Source organism: Lissotriton vulgaris, chromosome 1_1 (genome assembly GCF_964263255.1).
Source record: "Lissotriton vulgaris chromosome 1_1, aLisVul1.2, whole genome shotgun sequence".
In the NCBI taxonomy this organism is placed as follows: domain Eukaryota; kingdom Metazoa; phylum Chordata; class Amphibia; order Caudata; family Salamandridae; genus Lissotriton; species Lissotriton vulgaris.
Window position 1 is genome coordinate 28561488 of NC_141685.1, and position 23211 is coordinate 28584698.

Below are 23211 nucleotides of genomic sequence, written 5' to 3' on the forward strand. Positions count from 1 at the left end.
GACGTGAACTCGTGTTTCACTATTCGAGCGCAAATGACTACTTGCTTCTCTGGTTATGTGGAGTCAAATAATTAAAAAAAACAGGGGCGCTTACGTCATGTCCTTGCGATGTGAAGACCTGTTTCACTGATAGGTCACAAAGGACTGCCTTCTTCTCTGGTTACGTGTAGTCACTCCACGTAACCAGAGAAGCAGGCAGTCCTTTGCGAACGTATTACAAGGCTCAACCATATTGGAATGACTACAGCCCACGTTTAAATGCTCTAGTACCAGGAGTTTCTTACCTGCAGCCCGATTTTAGACATGCGATTTTAAAAAGGATATATAAAGTACTGTACTGTGGTGTGTATAACATAGGTGTCAGAAATAGAGTTTGAATATACACCTAGTATTGTACGAGTTCAATGTCTTACTGTTCTCTGTCTCCATGTCTCAATTTTGCTGGTCAATATTGAATGTCTATTATTTTTATTGTTCTTTTTTAATAATTTTTGTCAAGTAGTTCCCTAATTGTCCACTTTTTTAACATTTGTATTTTCAATAAATTGTAAAAAATTATTTTTACATACGTCAATCTTGTCATTGTTTTTGACCTTCTAGCTCAGTTTATTTAGTCCTGTTCAAGGGAATTTCTTTTTATTTCATTAATTTAACTGCCGCATTTAATACTGACAAAGACAATAGACAAGGTTAGTTTATTATTTTTCTTTGCGTTTGCAACATAAAAGCACATTAGTTTTTCCCCAAATGTAATGATGTATGCTTTCTTAAACTAAGTTGAATAAGAATTTCACCACAAGTTTATTAGTTTTAATTATCATTATGGGAGATTAACTTCACAAGTTTGAACAACATTTTGTTCTTTACCTTGCTCCATCAGATCCAATACGTCGGTTTCAGGCGTCCGGTGTCCAATGCTTCCTGGAGTTTCCTGGGACGAGAGCAAATATGATTGTGCGCGCGGTAACTGGAACAGAGTGTATGGGGAGGGAATATGATCAGCTCTCTATGCCTCAGTACCTTGTCCCAAATATTTAGTGTTAGGGCCGCCGGAGTACTTGAGTGGCTCAAGACTGCTGTGTGCAGACCCTATAGCTGGCAGCACCCTGGTGTATGTATGTATAAATCAGATTATGTTGGAAGTAACCTGGAATACAGTGGCAGGCAGCACCCTGCCAACAAGTAGGATTTCTCATAGTATTCTATTTCCTGGCACATTAATGGTGATAGTCTTTTAACTGGCAGAAGAACAACACTGACCGTACATTTTCCTGGGTTTATCTTTAAAATGACGTACACATTAGGAATGGCATTTCGTTCTGCTGGAATAATAACACAAGTTATCTTTCACTCTGCTATGATGTTGCATAGATTGTTGGCTGCAATGCATTCCATGTTTCATTCAATCGTGCTTTCTACAGGGCACATATATGATTTGCTGCTGTAGAGAAATAATGCTTCTGTGGCAGACTCAGAAATATTGAAAAACGTCATGATTTCTCTTTCAGCATTTCCTAGTAAAATCTTTCACTTTTTGACTCATACATTTAGCAGAAACATAACCTAGTACCATTAAAATAGTTGTGATGGGGAACAGCCATGTGGGATTAGGACTGGCTCGACCAGAGTGCTTGCTGACTTGGAGGAGTGTGGAGTTGACCCCCTTGCCTGGTCTGGTGTGGAACCAAGCCAGCGATGCTTTGCTGCAGGCTCATTTGCCCTGATAGCTGGTCAACAGTTTGAGGAGGAGGAGTTGAAGAGCTTGCTAAGTGTGCCATGAGGCTGGCAGTTCAGTACATCCCTGAGAAGTGAGCTTTGATGCAATGTAGTGTTCCTCTTATACCACGTGCAATTCACCCTCTCCAAAGCCTCAAGAATTCCTGGGTGTGAAGGGCGGCTGATTCTGATTGGGTGCTTGATACTTTTCCAGAAACTCATGTTCTTCATTGTTCATGTTTGTCATTAGTCAATTAAACATGCACAGGGGTTTTATCTCTTCAGTTGGCACAAGCTGCAATAAAACTTTCTTTCCCATTGCAAAAAAATATGAATGGCTGACGAGCCTCGTGTCTGTCAAAGAATGGAAGGGCTGGGGAACTGTCATTCATCTCACTGCTAAACAGGGCAGTGTCATGCTTCACCCTCACTCAGGCCTCTGATTTTAACTAACATCGCTTAGATCACTGGGACTTTAGAACCCATCCTTTTAATGAGAAAAACAAAACTACAAGTCCCATAAGCAATAGTGGTGAAAGGTGTCACGCATGACCTGGGGCAACATCCGATTCAGCACATCCAGTTCCATTTTTAGGTCGAGCAGACCTACCCTCAATGCGTGAGCATTGAAGGTGTCTGCTTCAGACCTATTGTGGCCCGTTAGTGAGAATGCTGGGAATGAGGACACCAATCTGTTACGAGCTCGCAGTTTTCACCGCGGGAGCGCGCGTCTGATCCGCGCATGCGCAGAGTCCCCGCGCATGCGCAGAGTAACTCACAGCCCTTGCACAGACGCAGGCAGGCAGCCCCCACCCCTCTGCATGCATGCACACACAGGCGAGCGCATGCACACGCAGGCACACAGTAACTCGCTAACACACACACACACACCCCCCTCCCCCACAGTCACACACACGCACGCACACAAAGCCCGCCCGCACTTGCGCGCGCACATGCTTTCCCCCGCCTCCCCCCTCCCCCGCTCAGCAACCCACTCACCGGCTTCCTTCGTGCGGCGGCTCTCCTCAGCTGCTGGGCCCGGCAGCAGGACTCTTCTTCCCTCCTTCGGCACCGGGGCGCAGGGTAGGCTCCTGCCTGCTCCGGTGCTCCAAACACGGCGGCTCCGTCCAATCGCGGCTCTTCCGTGGGAGGCGGGGTAGGCTCCCGCCCTCCTACTTCCTGTTTCCTGTTGTCGCGCCGGCCTGCCTGACTTCCTGGTCGCAGGCCGGCAAAGTGACGGAAGGCGGTGACTTGCGGTATTTATTTACCGTACTGGATGCAGGGTTGTCTGAGAAATGTTGCCTCAAAGCACGTCTTGTTTAATCTATAGGAGTGTATATATAGTAAAATGACGGCCACAGTGGACATGTAAGGGGGTTGATTTTAAGCGAAGGGGAATTTACGTTGACCATGTCAATACCTTAGTGCTAAAATAAAACACACACACATTTGTCACCCACACACAACATGGAATCACGTAGCCCAGTTTAGAAGCCTGAAAATTAAGACTGCATGATGAACCTGCAGACGAAGTAAAGGATCACTTTCATGGTTCTTGAGTTGGTGTTTTATCCTTTCCTAGGTTCGTGGGGTGACACCAGGGACACCCCCTTAGTGCCCCGGTGGAGTGCTTTAATGCATAGGAGTCTTCTGGACGTGAGAGACGTGGACAATGTGTATTGCGGCGGGAATGTTCAAATGTGCTTTATTTTTTCCTGCCTGTAATGTTTTACATCTCAGCTATGCAAACAGATAATCTTTCCATCTTTTCGTGCCCCGGTGGAGTGCTTTAATGCATAGGAGTCTTCTGGACGTGAGAGACGTGGACAATGTGTATTGCGGCGGGAATGTTCAAATGTGCTTTATTTTTTCCTGCCTGTAATGTTTTACATCTCAGCTATGCAAACAGATAATCTTTCCATCTTTTCTCTATACTTCTCCCTTCTAGTCTTTTCTCTCCGATGTTTACCTATGCCCTCTTCACCATCCTTTGTCTACCATGTCTCCTCACTCCTTTTTGCTGCATTTTGTGATGTTACTTGCTGGTTTGCTGCTGTTCTCCTGTTACGTGCATTTCTTGAGACGCTGTTTTTCCCTTGTTAAATGTGTTTCTCCAGACTAGGGTTTCTCGGTTTGCTTATTTAGTGCTCTGACATCCCCTTGGGTAGAGTAGCACTATAAAAATGTTTAAAAAACGTAGAAATCTAGCCACAATGTGTAGTTGGAGCGAGATGTAGTCTTTACATGGTTGTTTATGGAACCAGCAGGTGTGTTTGTGTGAACAGCATGGCTAGAGTGACAGTGAGTGCAGAGTGACAGTGAGTGCAGAGTGACAGTGAGTGCAGAGTGACAGTGAGTGCAGAGTGCGTGCAGAAACAGTGAGTGCAGAGTGACAGTGAGTGCAGAGTGAGTGCAGTGACAGTGAGTGCAGAGTGACAGTGAGTGCAGAGTGACAGTGAGTGCAGAGTGACAGTGAGTGCAGAGTGACAGTGAGTGCAGAGTGACAGTGCGTGCAGAGTGACAGTGCGTGCAGAGTGACAGTGCGTGCAGAGTGACAGTGCGTGCAGAGTGACAGTGCGTGCAGAGTGCGTGCAGAGTGACAGTAAGTGCAGAGTGCGTGCAGAGTGACAGTGAGTGCAGAGTGACAGTGAGTGCAGTGAGTGCAGTGACAGTGAGTGCAGAGTGACAGTGAGTGCAGAGTGACAGTGAGTGCAGAGTGACAGTGAGTGCAGAGTGACAGTGCGTGCAGAGTGACAGTGAGTGCAGAGTGCGTGCAGAGTGACAGTAAGTGCAGAGTGCGTGCAGAGTGACAGTGAGTGCAGAGTGCGTGCAGAGTGACAGTGCGTGCAGAGTGACAGTGCGTGCAGAGTGACAGTGCGTGCAGAGTGACAGTGCGTGCAGAGTGACAGTGCGTGCAGAGTGACAGTGCGTGCAGAGTGACAGTGAGTGCAGAGTGACAGTGAGTGCAGAGTGACAGTGAGTGCAGAGTGCGTGCAGAAACAGTGAGTGCAGAGTCAGAGTGAGTGCAGAGTGACAGTGAGTACAGAGTGAGTGCAGTGACAGTGAGTGCAGAGTGACAGTGCGTGCAGAGTGACAGTGCGTGCAGAGTGACAGTAAGTGCAGAGTGACAGTGAGTGCAGAGTGCGTGCAGAGTGACAGTGAGTGCAGAGTGACAGTGCGTGCAGAGTGACAGTGCGTGCAGAGTGACAGTGAGTGCAGAGTGCGTGCAGAGTGACAGTGAGTGCAGAGTGCGTGCAGAGTGAGTGCAGAGTGACAGTGAGTGCAGAGTGACAGTGAGTGCAGAGTGACAGTGAGTGCAGAGTGACAGTGAGTGCAGAGTGACAGTGAGTGCAGAGTGCGTGCAGAAACAGTGAGTGCAGAGTGCGTGCAGAAACAGTGAGTGCAGAGTGCGTGCAGAGTGACAGTGAGTGCAGAGTGAGTGCAGTGACAGTGAGTTCAGAGTGACAGTGAGTGCAGAGTGACAGTGAGTGCAGAGTGACAGTGAGTGCAGAGTGACAGTGAGTGCAGAGTGACAGTGCGTGCAGAGTGACAGTGCGTGCAGAGTGACAGTGAGTGCAGAGTGACAGTGAGTGCAGAGTGCGTGCAGAGTGACAGTGCGTGCAGAGTGACAGTGCGTGCAGAGTGACAGTGCGTGCAGAGTGACAGTGCGTGCAGAGTGACAGTGCGTGCAGAGTGACAGTGAGTGCAGAGTGACAGTGAGTGCAGAGTGACAGTGAGTGCAGAGTGCGTGCAGAGTGACAGTGAGTGCAGAGTGCGTGCAGAGTGACAGTGCGTGCAGAGTGACAGTGCGTGCAGAGTGACAGTGCGTGCAGAGTGACAGTGCGTGCAGAGTGACAGTGAGTGCAGAGTGCGTGCAGAGTGACAGTGAGTGCAGAGTGCGTGCAGAGTGACAGTGAGTGCAGAGTGCGTGCAGAGTGACAGTGAGTGCAGAGTGCGTGCAGAGTGAGTGCAGAGTGACAGTGAGTGCAGAGTGACAGTGAGTGCAGAGTGACAGTGAGTGCAGAGTGACAGTGAGTGCAGAGTGGCAGTGAGTGCAGAGTGCGTGCAGAAACAGTGAGTGCAGAGTGCATGCAGAGTGACAGTGAGTGCAGGGTGAGTGCAGAGTGCAGAGTGAGTGCAGTGACAGTGAGTGCAGTGACAGTGAGTGCAGAGTGACAGTGCGTGCAGAATGACAGTGAGTGCAAAGTGACAGTGAGTGCAGAGTGCGTGCAGAGTGACAGTGAGTGCAGAGTGCGTGCAGAGTGACAGTGAGTGCAGAGTGACAGTGAGTGCAGAGTGACAGTGAGTGCAGAGTGCGTGCAGAGTGACAGTGCGTGCAGAGTGACAGTGCGTGCAAAGTGACAGTGCGTGCAGAGTGACAGTGCGTGCAGAAACAGTGAGTGCAGAGTGACAGTGAGTACAGAGTGAGTGCAGTGACAGTGAGTGCAGTGACAGTGAGTGCAGTGACAGTGAGTGCAGAGTGACAGTGAGTGCAGAGTGACAGTGAGTGCAGAGTGACAGTGAGTGCAGAGTGACAGCGAGTGCAGAGTGACAGTGAGTGCAGAGTGACAGTGAGTGCAGAGTGCGTGCAGAGTGACAGTGAGTGCAGAGTGCGTGCAGAGTGACAGTGCGTGCAGAGTGCGTGCAGAGTGACAGTGAGTGCAGAGTGCGTGCAGAGTGACAGTGCGTGCAGAGTGACAGTGCGTGCAGAGTGACAGTGAGTGCAGAGTGACAGTGCGTGCAGAGTGACAGTGAGTGCAGAGTGACAGTGAGTACAGTCACTCAGCACCACCACATTATCACTCAGAACCACCACAGCATCACTCAGAACCACCACAGCACCACTCAGCACCACCACAGCACCACCACAGCACCACCATAGCACCACTCAGCACCACCACAGCATCACTCAGCATCACCACAGCCCCATTCAGCACCACCACAGCATCACTCAGCACCACCACAGCACAAATATGTTCTCTCAATGTTTCAAGCTTTATTACAAATGTCACAAAAAGATGTTCATATTTCACTTCTGTTCTTGGATTTCGTTACAATAAAATACACTGAACATAATCTTCACAAAAGTTATTTACAAAAGTTTAAGCTATTGCCATTATAAATTACAATCACTTTTATTAAGTATTAAAAACAATTAAAAGCCATTGTTATTTGTAATATCAATACATCTAAGTCACGTAAATACAAATGTTGCATTACAAATGCTATAGGTGTCACATTTGCGAAAGTTATAACTATTGGCATTGTAAATGACAAAGCTATTAATTTAGCTATTTTCAAAACCAACACATAAATGAACATTTGGTGAATTTCCATTAAAATATTTGACTTTTTTACTAAGATATTATTATACTTTTTTTATGCAAAGAAAATTTAGATACTGCATAAATAACTTTAATAAAAGATATTTTATATGTAGCTTTTTATGTAAAAAAATAACTATAGCATAAAGCAAAAAACAATTGCCATTTACAATGCTAATAGCTCAAACTTAAATAATGCGAGACCTATTGCATTGCAAATGCTTGTTTAAGTATTTGACACAATATTGAATTTATAACCTTTTTTTTTTATGGTCCTGAGTCACCAGAATACTAAAAACGTGTCTTTTATTTTCAGGGTCAATTAAGTAATGGTCACCAGCTTGGAAGCTCTGTTAATTCTTCAGTATTTGTCATTGATCTCCATGTGTGGCTGGTTTGGGTCTGCCCCCTGCATCGTTCCCGATAACTCACACAGGTAAGGACCTTGTAGCAGCAACATGATAACCCCATACTCGTCTGTAAGAAGTGCGCTCCAAGGCAGGTATCTAATCATTTTTGTGAAACAAGCAAGCACCAATATTTACTATGTACATTTGTTAAAATAAAACACAATCAAATCACAGTATACTGTTCCGGAGGTTTAGTCCCAGAGACATTATCTGTAACTGAACGCAGACACCCTAGTAAGCATGTGCTTTTAACCACATCAATGCTAAGGCAATTTCTCCCCGGTGCTCATTTTTTACAAATCCCATTGTCCATGACGAGCTCATCTCGTCATGAGCACACGACCAGTGTACTGCATGGCGAGCTGAGCTCGTCATGAGCAGCGAAGGGGTTAAGGCAAGTTGCGTTCACTCACCTGAAGGTGACATGCTTCATCATTGGGCTATACTCCTCACCAGGCCGGCGCTACAATGCCTGGCGGGCACCACCAGAGGGCACTTTGTCGGAGATCTTTTATTAAGTACGCCACACTTTGTCGGAGATCTTTTATTAAGTACACCGGATGAGCATAGTAGGACAGAGGATGTTGTGTCATAAGATGTGAGATTGATGAAGTATGAATATAAGATCAACTATCGGCCAGTTGCCACAATATAGTTAATGTGATCTTCCTGGTCCATGTTGAGATTAAAAACAGTGGCAGAGAAATTGAGGAACTAATGGCCCCTATCACTGTGTGAAAGTGTCGATCACCTATGGACCTGCTGGTAAGCTGGGGTCTATACTTCAGGTCAACATTTTTCATGCCGTGTGTAGTCATGGAGCAATCTGTTGGCATTACATCAGGAACAAATATGGGAAAATGGGTGAATGTGACATCATCTTCTCCACAGCATGAGGAGCTCTGTAACTCAAAGCCCTGCACCGTGCATAGGTGATAAGGTGCCTATTAACATCTTACTACCACAGGTGAGCACTGACTAACAGAGTGCACTAGATACGGTAACCCTCATAAAATTCAGGACACATTGACTTATCCAAAAGCGAGGACGCCGCATCAGAGGGCAACTGGTTTGAAAAGCACATGCTTCCTAGAGCGCCTGCGTTCAGTTAGAGATAATGTCTGTGGGACTGAACCTCCAGAACAGTATACTGTGAGTTGATTTATATGAAGAATGTGTATACTGGACTGCCATTTTCCTCGTCATCTCTTATGATATGTAAAATAAAACACAGCACACCGGGAGGCCAACAAATCTATCATACATTTAATGCAAAAATAGCAAAAGGCCAAGCAAACTAACATGTGACAACTGTCTTTGCAATGGACGAGAGCATCCACCCTAAAGCAAGTTGGAGTATATAATGCTTATGTTCCCCATGTACTTTTTATACACATCTCTCCTAATACAAGTCCATGAAACATGAACACGTGATAGAAACAGTTACTAAAACAACACTAATGAGTAGGAGGCAGGGGGCGTGGCTTGGCGCGCAATGGCGACAGACGTGGAAGGGTAGAGCTCCGATCAAGGCTCCCCTTCCCTGGGCCATTTCTCCGTTTCCTGCATCCTGATAAAGCCACAGCTGAGAGCGGACCCTGGAATAACCCCCACCCACACATCAGCCGAATCTGGGGCTGTTTGCATGTCCAGACCCGCACCAGCGGAGGCGAAGCGACAGTAGCCGCGCTGGGCGAGACCGGCCCGGCGCTCCCGCCTACGCGAGACAGGAGCTTCAGTGGGAGCGGCAGGCCTGGTAGCTGGCCTGCCCACCGCCCCACAGAGACCCAGCCGAGTACAAGCGAGAGCTAGGCGACCTCACCCCTACGCTGGATCCACCACAGCAACCCCCCTGCACAGACTCGCGGATGCCTACGGAGCTGCGGGAGTGGTGAGGTGACTGCATAACGGACACCGGTGGCGCCGCGCCTCGGCGTGGCTGCGCCTGCGGAGTCATCGGATGAGCTGAGCAGTGGCCTCGTCCCGACGGAGACACCAGAGAGCGTTGCACCGATCCTCGGACGTCCGCAAGACCCCCACCGGGGAGAGAGGCCCTGATCACCCCTGAGCTGCACACACACATGGCCGACCCCGACGGCGGAGAGGGGCCGCGGGAGGCCGCAGGCGGAGAGCCAAACTCGCTGGATGCCACCCACAAGGACAGACCCTGCAGGGTAAGGAGCCTGGGCTTGCGGGAGACGGGCTGCTGGGAGACGACTGCCAGTAGCTGGAGCCTCCCTTGCTGATATCCGACGCGGCAACACTGCCTGTTGAGACTCCCCCCGCATCCCCCGCTTGCTGGAAGTGACCACATACCACGAGGGAGGTTGGGACGACACGGTCAGCGTTTGGGAGAGGCGTACCTCCACCTGGGAAGATGCTACCATGAGGAAACGCAGTAAGCTGCGCAGGGCGAACTGTGCCATATGCCGCAATGCTAACTGACCTCGCTGCTACACCTGCCGTGCATCCCTCCCGCCTGCCTTGCCAACCTGTGCTTATCTGAGCAGACACTAGCCATGATGCCTGCGGGGCGGGACTGACAAAACGCCTCGCTGACGATCCTAGCGAGACTGGGATTAACACTGCTCATCACCCGAGGGCTGAAACCTTGACGACCAGCCTTCACCCACACCGCTATTGCGACCGACCCTCGGGTACAGCTCAGCCTATCTCCGAGTCCTGCTCGACAACGGGGAAACAGCGGCCCTCATCCTCCTGGACCTCTCCGCAGCGTTCGACACGGTCTGCCACCGCACCCTAGTGCAGCGCCTCAGCAACGTCGGAATCCAAGAGAAGGCTCTGGAGTGGACCATCTCCTTCCTCGCCGGAAGAACACAGAGTCCGCCTCCCCCTGTTCAGTTCAGAGGCCACCGAATTCATCTGCGGTGTACCACAAGGATCATCGCTCAGCCCCACGCTGTTCAACATCTGCATGAGCCCCCTCGCGGCCATCGCACGCCAACACAACCTCAACATCCTCTCCTACGCCGACGACACCCAGCTGATCCTCTCCCTCACCAACGACCCCGCCACCGCCAGAACCAACCTACACGAAGGAATGAAAGACGTAGCCGAGTGGTGTACAGAGTTGGTGCTGCAACTTTGCTTTCTACACTTCCAGAGCTACGAAAGGCGCACAAGCCTAGAAGGACTGCATCTACCGTGATGTTCTTGGGTCACACCCGCTGGTGAGGTCAGTAGTGAGCGACCCATTGACTATATACTTATATTTGGTTCCCATGAACCATTTGAGCTGACGAGCTCGGACACCGCTTCTATGTGCCTTGAGTGGTACCATACCTGTGAATACTTTGGCAGCCTGCCCAGCAAACCCTGAAGAAACCTACACTCTGCTGATGAGGAACAATAATTCTGAGACACCGGTGTACAGAGTTGGTGCTGCAACTTTGCTTTCTACACTTCCAGAGCTACGAAAGGCGCACACGCCTAGAAGGACTGCATCTACCGTGATGCTCTTGGGTCACACCCGCTGGTGAGGTCAGTAGTGAGCGACCCATTGACTATATACTTATATTTGGTTCCCTTGAACCATTTGAGCTGACGAGCTCGGACACCGCTCCTACGTGCCTTCAGTGGTACCATACCTGTGAATACTTTGGCAGCCTGCCCAGCAAACCCTGAAGAAACCTACACTCTGCTGATGAGGAGCAATAATTCCGAAACACCAGTGTACTGAGTTGGTGCTGCAACTTTGCTTTCTACACTTCCAGAGCTACGAAAGGCGCACACGCCTAGAAGGACTGCATCTACCGTGATGCTCTTGGGTCACACCCGCAGGTGAGGTCAGTAGTGAGCGACCCATTGACTATATACCCTCGGGTACACCTCAGCGTATCTCCGAGTCCTGCTCGACATCGGGGAAACAGCGGCCCTCATCCTCCTGGACCTCTCCGCAGCGTTCGACACGGTCTGCCACCGCACCCTAGTGCAGCGCCTCAGCAACGTCGGAATCCAAGAGAAGGCTCTGGAGTGGACCATCTCCTTCCTCGCCGGAAGAACACAGAGTCCTCCTCCCGCGTTCAGTTCAGAGGCCACCGAAGTCATCTGCGGCGTACCACAAGGATCATCTCTCAGCCCCACGCTGTTCAACATCTACATGAGCCCCCTCGCGGCCATCTCAAGCCAACACAACCTAACATCATCTCCTACACCGACGACACCCAGCTGATCCTCTCCCTCACCAACGACCCCGCCACGGCCAGAACCAACCTACACGAAGGAATGAAAGACGTAGCCGAGTGGATGAAGAACAGCCGCCTGAAACTGAACTCAGATAAGACGGAAGTCCTCATCCTGGGATCATCACCCTCCGCCTGGGACGACTCCTGGTGGCCACATGCCCTGGGCAGCGCACCCAAACCGACGGACCACGCACGCAACCTGGGCTTCATCCTGGACTCCTCCCTCTCGATGACCAGACAAGTCAACGCCGTCTCCACGTCATGCTTCAACATCCTTCGTATGCTACGGAAGATCTTCCGGTGGATCCCCACCGAAACCAGGAAGACGGTCACCCAGGCGCTCGTCACCAGCCGACTGGACTACGGTAACGCCCTCTACGCCGGAACCACAGCCAAACTTCAGAAAAGGCTCCAGCGCATTCAGAACGCCTCAGCACGACTCATCCTGGACATCCCTCGAAACAGCCACATCTCCGGACACCTGAGAGACCTGCACTGGCTCCCCGTCAGCAAGAGAATCACGTTCCGACTCCTCACCCACACACACAAAGCTCTCCACAAACAAGGCCCCAGATACCTCAACGACCGACTTACCTTCTACACTCCCACTCGCCAGCTGCGATTGACCAGCCACGCCCTCGCCGCCGTTCCACGCATCCGAAGAGCCACCGCGGGAGGAAGGTCCTTCTCCTACCTGGCTGCCAAAACGTGGAACTCCCTCCCCATCCACCTCCGCCTGACCCAAGACCACCTCTACTTCAGGAAGCAACTCAAGACCAGGCTGTTCGAGCAGTAGCGCCCCCCCCAAGTGCCTTGAGACCCTCCGGGTGAGTAGCGCGCTATACAAATGCTTGATTGATTGATTGATTGATTGATATCTCCTGGGGACTGACACCTTGACGCCTCACCTGCACCCACATACCTGCTGCAACCTACCCACTAGAACTGCCCGCATTGAGCATAGAGGACGCTTCCACATACCACCTTGCTCATGTCTGGGGGAGTGAAGACACGCACTGGAACAGGCGGCACATCCTTGAGGGGGAAACAAGTCAAGTCGCCGCCCAAGATGGATTCTGACCACATGACGTCAAAACTGGACAATGTGCTAGCTGTGATGGAACGCCTGGAGGAATCCCTCCAACAGACTCGTACCTCCCTAGAAACGAAGATAGACAGCGTGGCGATAGACCTGACCCATCCCAGGGCTGACCACAAGAAACTGCAAGACCGCACCACAACATGGGAGTGGACAGTAGCCAATTTGGAGCCCCGGATGAGTCAGATGGACAAGCATGTACGTGACCACCTCAACAGGGTGGAATTCCTGGAAGAACGAGCGGAGGACGCGGAAGGACGGGCACGAAGAAACAACATTAGATTGGTGGGCATACCGGAGAAATGGGAAGAAACCAACCCCACAGGACATGTGGAAGACTGGCTGAGAGGCCTTCTGCCAGAGGGCGTGCTATAGCCATATTTTGTGGTGGAACGCGCGCACCGTGTGCCCAAGAGGCTCTAACCCCAGACCGCTGATCCTTCGCATCCTCAACTACAGGGATCGCGACACAATCCTGCGCAAATCCAGGAAACTCGGCGACATCCGGATTGACAACGCCACAGTGATGTTTTTCCCTGACTACACTGTCCAGGTGCAGATACAGAGACATTCTTTCCTGGCGGCGAAGCGAAGACTGCGACAGATGGGTCTCAAATACTCGCTCCTTTTCCCGGCTCGATTGCGAGTGGTGGCGCAGGACAAAACGCACTTCTTCACCAACCTTGAGGAGGTTGAAGCCTGGCTGGACGGCGGGGTGGAGGAGGCGCCCCGGAAAGCAAAGGACGCTGCCACGATGTCGCGCTCAAGAGGATCGAAACGACATCGCCGGAACAAATCGCCCACGCCTCACCACTCGCAGGAGACAACAACCTGCTCCCCACCGGCGGACCTGATCTTGCAGGAGAAGCAGGAGCAGCAGGACTCACTGCGCAGAGTCACGGAAATCAGCCGCTCTCTGGCGCCTTCCTCTGCACCAAAGGTAAGCCCACGAGTGTTCCCTAGTGACGACGAAGCCATCTACGGACTACCAGACTCTCAACAATCCGCCGACCTGCCCGACGTCACGCCGCAGACGGCAGACCTACTTGTCTGAAGAGCACCCTCACTCCTACCCCCGCCCTTGTAGAGCGGATGTCCCAGAATAGTACCCAACATACTATAAACATTGCTACAAAGGAGAAAAAGGTCTTATAACAGAGAAACCATTTTATTGCATACAGTTTATCACACTTCTACAAAGGGAAAAAGGCCTATAGACAAGTATTCAGTTGCATACACAATCTTGGAATCAATCTACAATGGGAGAAAAGGCCTAGACAAGACGTTTATGCATCACAATCAATTGCAAATCACAACTTTGTTTACTCCCAAACTTCTGCAACAGGGGCTGGTGGGTGGGTCAAAAAACTGCTGCTTGTTCCCTTGAGGGCTCAAGAGCGATGAGTGGTGCAGCCTTCAGAGCGCCGGTGTAGGAAGGTGGATACCTGACTATGGTTGCCCCCAACTTTTTTCTGGTGTTTTGCTGGTTTTCCGACTTAGTTGGCCTGGGACCCTGCCAATCAGGACCCCAGGCCTACTGCTCTCTCTCTAAAATGGATTCCATGTACCTTAGGTACATTTCCAATTGGTACTGGGCCACCTTATCAGACCCTGTAACTCAGGGCATAGGTGTACCCAGGGCCTACCAGGGGCTGAAGCATGTATTATGCCACCCCTGGCTGGCCATCTAAATCTGACACAACTGGCTGCACGACAGCTGGGGCAAGGTGGTGTAATCACCCTTTGCTTTAGATATAGTATACCTATATCTAACCCTAAAATGGACACACAGATCCTATCAGTCACTCCTATGGCAGGCCTTGATAATCCTGAAGGCAGAGTGCTTGGAATCGTGTGAGATGGTGCTCTGGCATGAGCTGAGCCCATTTGCAGCTTGCGGAACCAAGTCCTAATAGCTGTTCCATGATAACGCATACCATATACTCTTAAGTGCATTATAATCCTCGCGGTTAAATGCTATCTTTGGTATTGCTTTATCAAAACATGTTGAGTAAGGTGTCATACGAATTGGAATACTAACCCCTCGCCAATTCTGGCGACGGGGTTAGCATTCCACTCTTCTAGAGGGACACGACATGTATGTAACTGTGAACCCCGGTTAAAGTTAACTCAAGCCTCAGCATCACAAAATGGATGCTGCCACCACAGACACAGGTCTGACCTCCTGCTGCTGGGAGTCTTTCCAGCGAGGGGAGCTGGGACAAAGGGTTTCCTGTCAGGGGCGGTGCTAGCACCATCCCAGACAGGGTTTTGTGTATCCTGGGTAGGCAGGGCTTTACAGGAAGGTGACTGCAAGTGGCACCCCGGTGCTCACTACGCATCTGCCGGCTAGAACCAGTTCCAGGGGCACACCAGCCCCTGAGCTGGGGAAAGTCCGGCATGGGAGAGGGGTGTAACCACCCCCCTTCCTGGTCCCACTCCTAGGGCAGGACCTAGTCGCGTACCCACCCCTTTCTTTAGGATAAAGGCAGGAGCGGGGACCCTTCCAAATTAGATCATCTTTGAATCCTGAAACTACTTTCTACGAAAGGAACTCTCGACTTCTTCTCAAGATTTCTCCCTTGTGACTAAGGAGTAGTCACCCTGCAGGCACCATCCAAGAACACTGCGGTTTGCTGCACGTCCTTCCTCCCGAATCCGACTGACCAGTACGACGAGACCCGGCTTCCCTGGCACCTCTGACCTCTACCCACATCGTCAGTTCAGCTGAGATCCGTGGGTGCGACAAGACCTCGAGGGACCGGCCATCTTCAAGACTGCACAACTCTTGCCCAGCACGACCGCCGAGGGATCCTCGAGTGAGTGCCCCAACCCTGAGCAGCTCCAGCACTGAAGTTCAGCCTCCCAGCCTCCACGAGATCTGCGTGGGGCCCTTCTGCTCTTTGCTGCTCGTCGCGTTGTCGGGCTACTAGCCCGCTGGCTTGTGGCCTTCCCGACGACGAACGACGACATCAACACTGCTGGTCTGGTTGCTCCAGACTTGCCCTTGCTCCCCTCCAACAGAGGAGCACCCCGGACCATCCTGGTCCACTCCAGATGCCATTTTGAGTCCACTGCGTGGGCTTGCATTTGCCAAGACTTGTTGCCCCAATCCTGGGTCCAGCGACGTCGACCGCATCAACCATCGTGGGAAAGCTCGCACCGTGCATCCCTCCCGCCTGCCTTGCCAACCTGTGCTTATCTGAGCAGACACTAGCCATGATGCCTGCGGGGCGGGACTGACAAAACGCCTCGCTGACGATCCTAGCGAGACTGGGATTAACACTGCTCATCACCCGAGGGCTGAAACCTTGACGACCAGCCTTCACCCACACCGCTATTGCGACCGACCCTCGGGTACAGCTCAGCCTATCTCCGAGTCCTGCTCGACAACGGGGAAACAGCGGCCCTCATCCTCCTGGACCTCTCCGCAGCGTTCGACACGGTCTGCCACCGCACCCTAGTGCAGCGCCTCAGCAACGTCGGAATCCAAGAGAAGGCTCTGGAGTGGACCATCTCCTTCCTCGCCGGAAGAACACAGAGTCCGCCTCCCCCTGTTCAGTTCAGAGGCCACCGAATTCATCTGCGGTGTACCACAAGGATCATCGCTCAGCCCCACGCTGTTCAACATCTGCATGAGCCCCGTCGCGGCCATCGCACGCCAACACAACCTCAACATCCTCTCCTACGCCGACGACACCCAGCTGATCCTCTCCCTCACCAACGACCCCGCCACCGCCAGAACCAACCTACACGAAGGAATGAAAGACGTAGCCGAGTGGTGTACAGAGTTGGTGCTGCAACTTTGCTTTCTACACTTCCAGAGCTACGAAAGGCGCACAAGCCTAGAAGGACTGCATCTACCGTGATGTTCTTGGGTCACACCCGCTGGTGAGGTCAGTAGTGAGCGACCCATTGACTATATACTTATATTTGGTTCCCATGAACCATTTGAGCTGACGAGCTCGGACACCGCTTCTATGTGCCTTGAGTGGTACCATACCTGTGAATACTTTGGCAGCCTGCCCAGCAAACCCTGAAGAAACCTACACTCTGCTGATGAGGAACAATAATTCTGAGACACCGGTGTACAGAGTTGGTGCTGCAACTTTGCTTTCTACACTTCCAGAGCTACGAAAGGCGCACACGCCTAGAAGGACTGCATCTACCGTGATGCTCTTGGGTCACACCCGCTGGTGAGGTCAGTAGTGAGCGACCCATTGACTATATACTTATATTTGGTTCCCTTGAACCATTTGAGCTGACGAGCTCGGACACCGCTCCTACGTGCCTTCAGTGGTACCATACCTGTGAATACTTTGGCAGCCTGCCCAGCAAACCCTGAAGAAACCTACACTCTGCTGATGAGGAGCAATAATTCCGAAACACCAGTGTACTGAGTTGGTGCTGCAACTTTGCTTTCTACACTTCCAGAGCTACGAAAGGCGCACACGCCTAGAAGGACTGCATCTACCGTGATGCTCTTGGGTCACACCCGCAGGTGAGGTCAGTAGTGAGCGACCCATTGACTATATACCCTCGGGTACACCTCAGCGTATCTCCGAGTCCTGCTCGACATCGGGGAAACAGCGGCCCTCATCCTCCTGGACCTCTCCGCAGCGTTCGACACGGTCTGCCACCGCACCCTAGTGCAGCGCCTCAGCAACGTCGGAATCCAAGAGAAGGCTCTGGAGTGGACCATCTCCTTCCTCGCCGGAAGAACACAGAGTCCTCCTCCCGCGTTCAGTTCAGAGGCCACCGAAGTCATCTGCGGCGTACCACAAGGATCATCTCTCAGCCCCACGCTGTTCAACATCTACATGAGCCCCCTCGCGGCCATCTCAAGCCAACACAACCTAACATCATCTCCTACACCGACGACACCCAGCTGATCCTCTCCCTCACCAACGACCCCGCCACGGCCAGAACCAACCTACACGAAGGAATGAAAGACGTAGCCGAGTGGATGAAGAACAGCCGCCTGAAACTGAACTCAGATAAGACGGAAGTCCTCATCCTGGGATCATCACCCTCCGCCTGGGACGACTCCTGGTGGCCACATGCCCTGGGCAGCGCACCCAAACCGACGGACCACGCACGCAACCTGGGCTTCATCCTGGACTCCTCCCTCTCGATGACCAGACAAGTCAACGCCGTCTCCACGTCATGCTTCAACATCCTTCGTATGCTACGGAAGATCTTCCGGTGGATCCCCACCGAAACCAGGAAGACGGTCACCCAGGCGCTCGTCACCAGCCGACTGGACTACGGTAACGCCCTCTACGCCGGAACCACAGCCAAACTTCAGAAAAGGCTCCAGCGCATTCAGAACGCCTCAGCACGACTCATCCTGGACATCCCTCGAAACAGCCACATCTCCGGACACCTGAGAGACCTGCACTGGCTCCCCGTCAGCAAGAGAATCACGTTCCGACTCCTCACCCACACACACAAAGCTCTCCACAAACAAGGCCCCAGATACCTCAACGACCGACTTACCTTCTACACTCCCACTCGCCAGCTGCGATTGACCAGCCACGCCCTCGCCGCCGTTCCACGCATCCGAAGAGCCACCGCGGGAGGAAGGTCCTTCTCCTACCTGGCTGCCAAAACGTGGAACTCCCTCCCCATCCACCTCCGCCTGACCCAAGACCACCTCTACTTCAGGAAGCAACTCAAGACCAGGCTGTTCGAGCAGTAGCGCCCCCCCCAAGTGCCTTGAGACCCTCCGGGTGAGTAGCGCGCTATACAAATGCTTGATTGATTGATTGATTGATTGATATCTCCTGGGGACTGACACCTTGACGCCTCACCTGCACCCACATACCTGCTGCAACCTACCCACTAGAACTGCCCGCATTGAGCATAGAGGACGCTTCCACATACCACCTTGCTCATGTCTGGGGGAGTGAAGACACGCACTGGAACAGGCGGCACATCCTTGAGGGGGAAACAAGTCAAGTCGCCGCCCAAGATGGATTCTGACCACATGACGTCAAAACTGGACAATGTGCTAGCTGTGATGGAACGCCTGGAGGAATCCCTCCAACAGACTCGTACCTCCCTAGAAACGAAGATAGACAGCGTGGCGATAGACCTGACCCATCCCAGGGCTGACCACAAGAAACTGCAAGACCGCACCACAACATTGGAGTGGACAGTAGCCAATTTGGAGCCCCGGATGAGTCAGATGGACAAGCATGTACGTGACCACCTCAACAGGGTGGAATTCCTGGAAGAACGAGCGGAGGACGCGGAAGGACGGGCACGAAGAAACAACATTAGATTGGTGGGCATACCGGAGAAATGGGAAGAAACCAACCCCACAGGACATGTGGAAGACTGGCTGAGAGGCCTTCTGCCAGAGGGCGTGCTATAGCCATATTTTGTGGTGGAACGCGCGCACCGTGTGCCCAAGAGGCTCTAACCCCAGACCGCTGATCCTTCGCATCCTCAACTACAGGGATCGCGACACAATCCTGCGCAAATCCAGGAAACTCGGCGACATCCGGATTGACAACGCCACAGTGATGTTTTTCCCTGACTACACTGTCCAGGTGCAGATACAGAGACATTCTTTCCTGGCGGCGAAGCGAAGACTGCGACAGATGGGTCTCAAATACTCGCTCCTTTTCCCGGCTCGATTGCGAGTGGTGGCGCAGGACAAAACGCACTTCTTCACCAACCTTGAGGAGGTTGAAGCCTGGCTGGACGGCGGGGTGGAGGAGGCGCCCCGGAAAGCAAAGGACGCTGCCACGATGTCGCGCTCAAGAGGATCGAAACGACATCGCCGGAACAAATCGCCCACGCCTCACCACTCGCAGGAGACAACAACCTGCTCCCCACCGGCGGACCTGATCTTGCAGGAGAAGCAGGAGCAGCAGGACTCACTGCGCAGAGTCACGGAAATCAGCCGCTCTCTGGCGCCTTCCTCTGCACCAAAGGTAAGCCCACGAGTGTTCCCTAGTGACGACGAAGCCATCTACGGACTACCAGACTCTCAACAATCCGCCGACCTGCCCGACGTCACGCCGCAGACGGCAGACCTACTTGTCTGAAGAGCACCCTCACTCCTACCCCCGCCCTTGTAGAGCGGATGTCCCAGAATAGTACCCAACATACTATAAACATTGCTACAAAGGAGAAAAAGGTCTTATAACAGAGAAACCATTTTATTGCATACAGTTTATCACACTTCTACAAAGGGAAAAAGGCCTATAGACAAGTATTCAGTTGCATACACAATCTTGGAATCAATCTACAATGGGAGAAAAGGCCTAGACAAGACGTTTATGCATCACAATCAATTGCAAATCACAACTTTGTTTACTCCCAAACTTCTGCAACAGGGGCTGGTGGGTGGGTCAAAAAACTGCTGCTTGTTCCCTTGAGGGCTCAAGAGCGATGAGTGGTGCAGCCTTCAGAGCGCCGGTGTAGGAAGGTGGATACCTGACTATGGTTGCCCCCAACTTTTTTCTGGTGTTTTGCTGGTTTTCCGACTTAGTTGGCCTGGGACCCTGCCAATCAGGACCCCAGGCCTACTGCTCTCTCTCTAAAATGGATTCCATGTACCTTAGGTACATTTCCAATTGGTACTGGGCCACCTTATCAGACCCTGTAACTCAGGGCATAGGTGTACCCAGGGCCTACCAGGGGCTGAAGCATGTATTATGCCACCCCTGGCTGGCCATCTAAATCTGACACAACTGGCTGCACGACAGCTGGGGCAAGGTGGTGTAATCACCCTTTGCTTTAGATATAGTATACCTATATCTAACCCTAAAATGGACACACAGATCCTATCAGTCACTCCTATGGCAGGCCTTGATAATCCTGAAGGCAGAGTGCTTGGAATCGTGTGAGATGGTGCTCTGGCATGAGCTGAGCCCATTTGCAGCTTGCGGAACCAAGTCCTAATAGCTGTTCCATGATAACGCATACCATATACTCTTAAGTGCATTATAATCCTCGCGGTTAAATGCTATCTTTGGTATTGCTTTATCAAAACATGTTGAGTAAGGTGTCATACGAATTGGAATACTAACCCCTCGCCAATTCTGGCGACGGGGTTAGCATTCCACTCTTCTAGAGGGACACGACATGTATGTAACTGTGAACCCCGGTTAAAGTTAACTCAAGCCTCAGCATCACAAAATGGATGCTGCCACCACAGACACAGGTCTGACCTCCTGCTGCTGGGAGTCTTTCCAGCGAGGGGAGCTGGGACAAAGGGTTTCCTGTCAGGGGCGGTGCTAGCACCATCCCAGACAGGGTTTTGTGTATCCTGGGTAGGCAGGGCTTTACAGGAAGGTGACTGCAAGTGGCACCCCGGTGCTCACTACGCATCTGCCGGCTAGAACCAGTTCCAGGGGCACACCAGCCCCTGAGCTGGGGAAAGTCCGGCATGGGAGAGGGGTGTAACCACCCCCCTTCCTGGTCCCACTCCTAGGGCAGGACCTAGTCGCGTACCCACCCCTTTCTTTAGGATAAAGGCAGGAGCGGGGACCCTTCCAAATTAGATCATCTTTGAATCCTGAAACTACTTTCTACGAAAGGAACTCTCGACTTCTTCTCAAGATTTCTCCCTTGTGACTAAGGAGTAGTCACCCTGCAGGCACCATCCAAGAACACTGCGGTTTGCTGCACGTCCTTCCTCCCGAATCCGACTGACCAGTACGACGAGACCCGGCTTCCCTGGCACCTCTGACCTCTACCCACATCGTCAGTTCAGCTGAGATCCGTGGGTGCGACAAGACCTCGAGGGACCGGCCATCTTCAAGACTGCACAACTCTTGCCCAGCACGACCGCCGAGGGATCCTCGAGTGAGTGCCCCAACCCTGAGCAGCTCCAGCACTGAAGTTCAGCCTCCCAGCCTCCACGAGATCTGCGTGGGGCCCTTCTGCTCTTTGCTGCTCGTCGCGTTGTCGGGCTACTAGCCCGCTGGCTTGTGGCCTTCCCGACGACGAACGACGACATCAACACTGCTGGTCTGGTTGCTCCAGACTTGCCCTTGCTCCCCTCCAACAGAGGAGCACCCCGGACCATCCTGGTCCACTCCAGATGCCATTTTGAGTCCACTGCGTGGGCTTGCATTTGCCAAGACTTGTTGCCCCAATCCTGGGTCCAGCGACGTCGACCGCATCAACCATCGTGGGAAAGCTCGCACCTCCATCCTGGTCGCCGACAATGCCTCCTGGTCCGTGAGACTGCAGAGCCCAGCGTCGCCCACTCACCTGGTCGAGGTGACTCCATCCTGGTGCCCATCTAATCACTGACTAGTGATTCAGAACTTGGTCCCCTCTACTTACAGGTGTCTTCCATCTTCGATCCAGGCTTGGATCCATCCGAATCTCTTCACTGGTCGCCTGCCAGCAACTTCTTCTTTCAGGCTCCATAGACTGCAACGAGGATTCCCGAAGTCTTTCCAGACCTATGCATCCGCAGCCCCTGGGCTAGGTAACTTCGGCATTTCGGTGCCCCAGCATAGCCTCACTATCCAAGGGTCCAGATCCTTTTTCGTTTCAGCTCTACCTAGTCGGATTCGTCCGATATCACTAACTTTGTAATTCCTAGCATCCATAGACTTTGTCCCGCATCCCGCGTGAGAGTGCACACTCTGCACCCGAGTCCTCTAGGCCTCCTGCTAGTAATCTGAAGGTTCAGTAGTCCAGTCCTAGCGATTCCAAACCCTATGAGATTAGTACTTACCTGCTAGTAATTTCGCATTCCACTTTTAGAGTATATGGTTTTTCGTGCCCCTCGGGCATTTGTGTAAATTGTACAACTTATAGTATTTTCGTAAGAGTTTTGTTGTGTGCTTAGTACCCTGTCCTCATAAAGAGTACAGGGCTGTTGTGATCTAAATAAATACACTGTTTATTTTCATAACACTTGTGTGGTGTCCTTTCACTTGATGTTCAAGGGGTATATGTGATGGTATAACAGCTGGCTTAACACGCCCTCTAGAGTTTAGCCTGAAGACTGGTCGTATCCATGCTACTAGGATAGCTGGTCTATAAGGTTGACTTACAACCAATCATCAATAAGGGTTGTTTGGACTGATACAAAGTGCTCACTAGAATAGTGAACATTATATATCAGGCCAACTTCTCGCAGCCGGAACAAGAGGACCCCTGCCTGGACCCCGCGCCTTTTAACTTGCAGCGGGGAGGCGGGGCGGCATCCCCCTCCCGCCCAAAAGTGCACGGACTTCCGGGCGGGTGTTAGGACAACCCTCATAGGCAGCGGGGGCGTGCTCCAACCACGCCAATTTGGGCATACCGGCCGAGGACATGCCCCCGGGCGGTCGGGGCACCCAGCCAATACGTTCGAGGTGACCGTCAGGTCTCCCCTTTCCATATGGTCCGGGATGCCCGCCACCCCTTCCACCACCAATCCCAATGGTAGGAGACAGACACATTTTTGAACTTATGGAAGGCAGGGGGGGCCTCGCGAC

At 52.0% G+C, this 23211-nt stretch overlaps 1 long non-coding RNA gene across 1 annotated transcript in view; it reads left to right on the plus strand.

The window, feature by feature from the left end:
• LOC147737039 (uncharacterized) overlaps positions 1 to 23211 on the plus strand; it is a 163871-nt gene that overhangs the window by 86148 nt on the left and 54512 nt on the right. The window contains exon 3 of the long non-coding RNA XR_015309281.1: positions 7357 to 7476. This is a non-coding gene — a long non-coding RNA (uncharacterized LOC147737039). The remainder of the gene's footprint in view (positions 1 to 7356; positions 7477 to 23211) is intronic.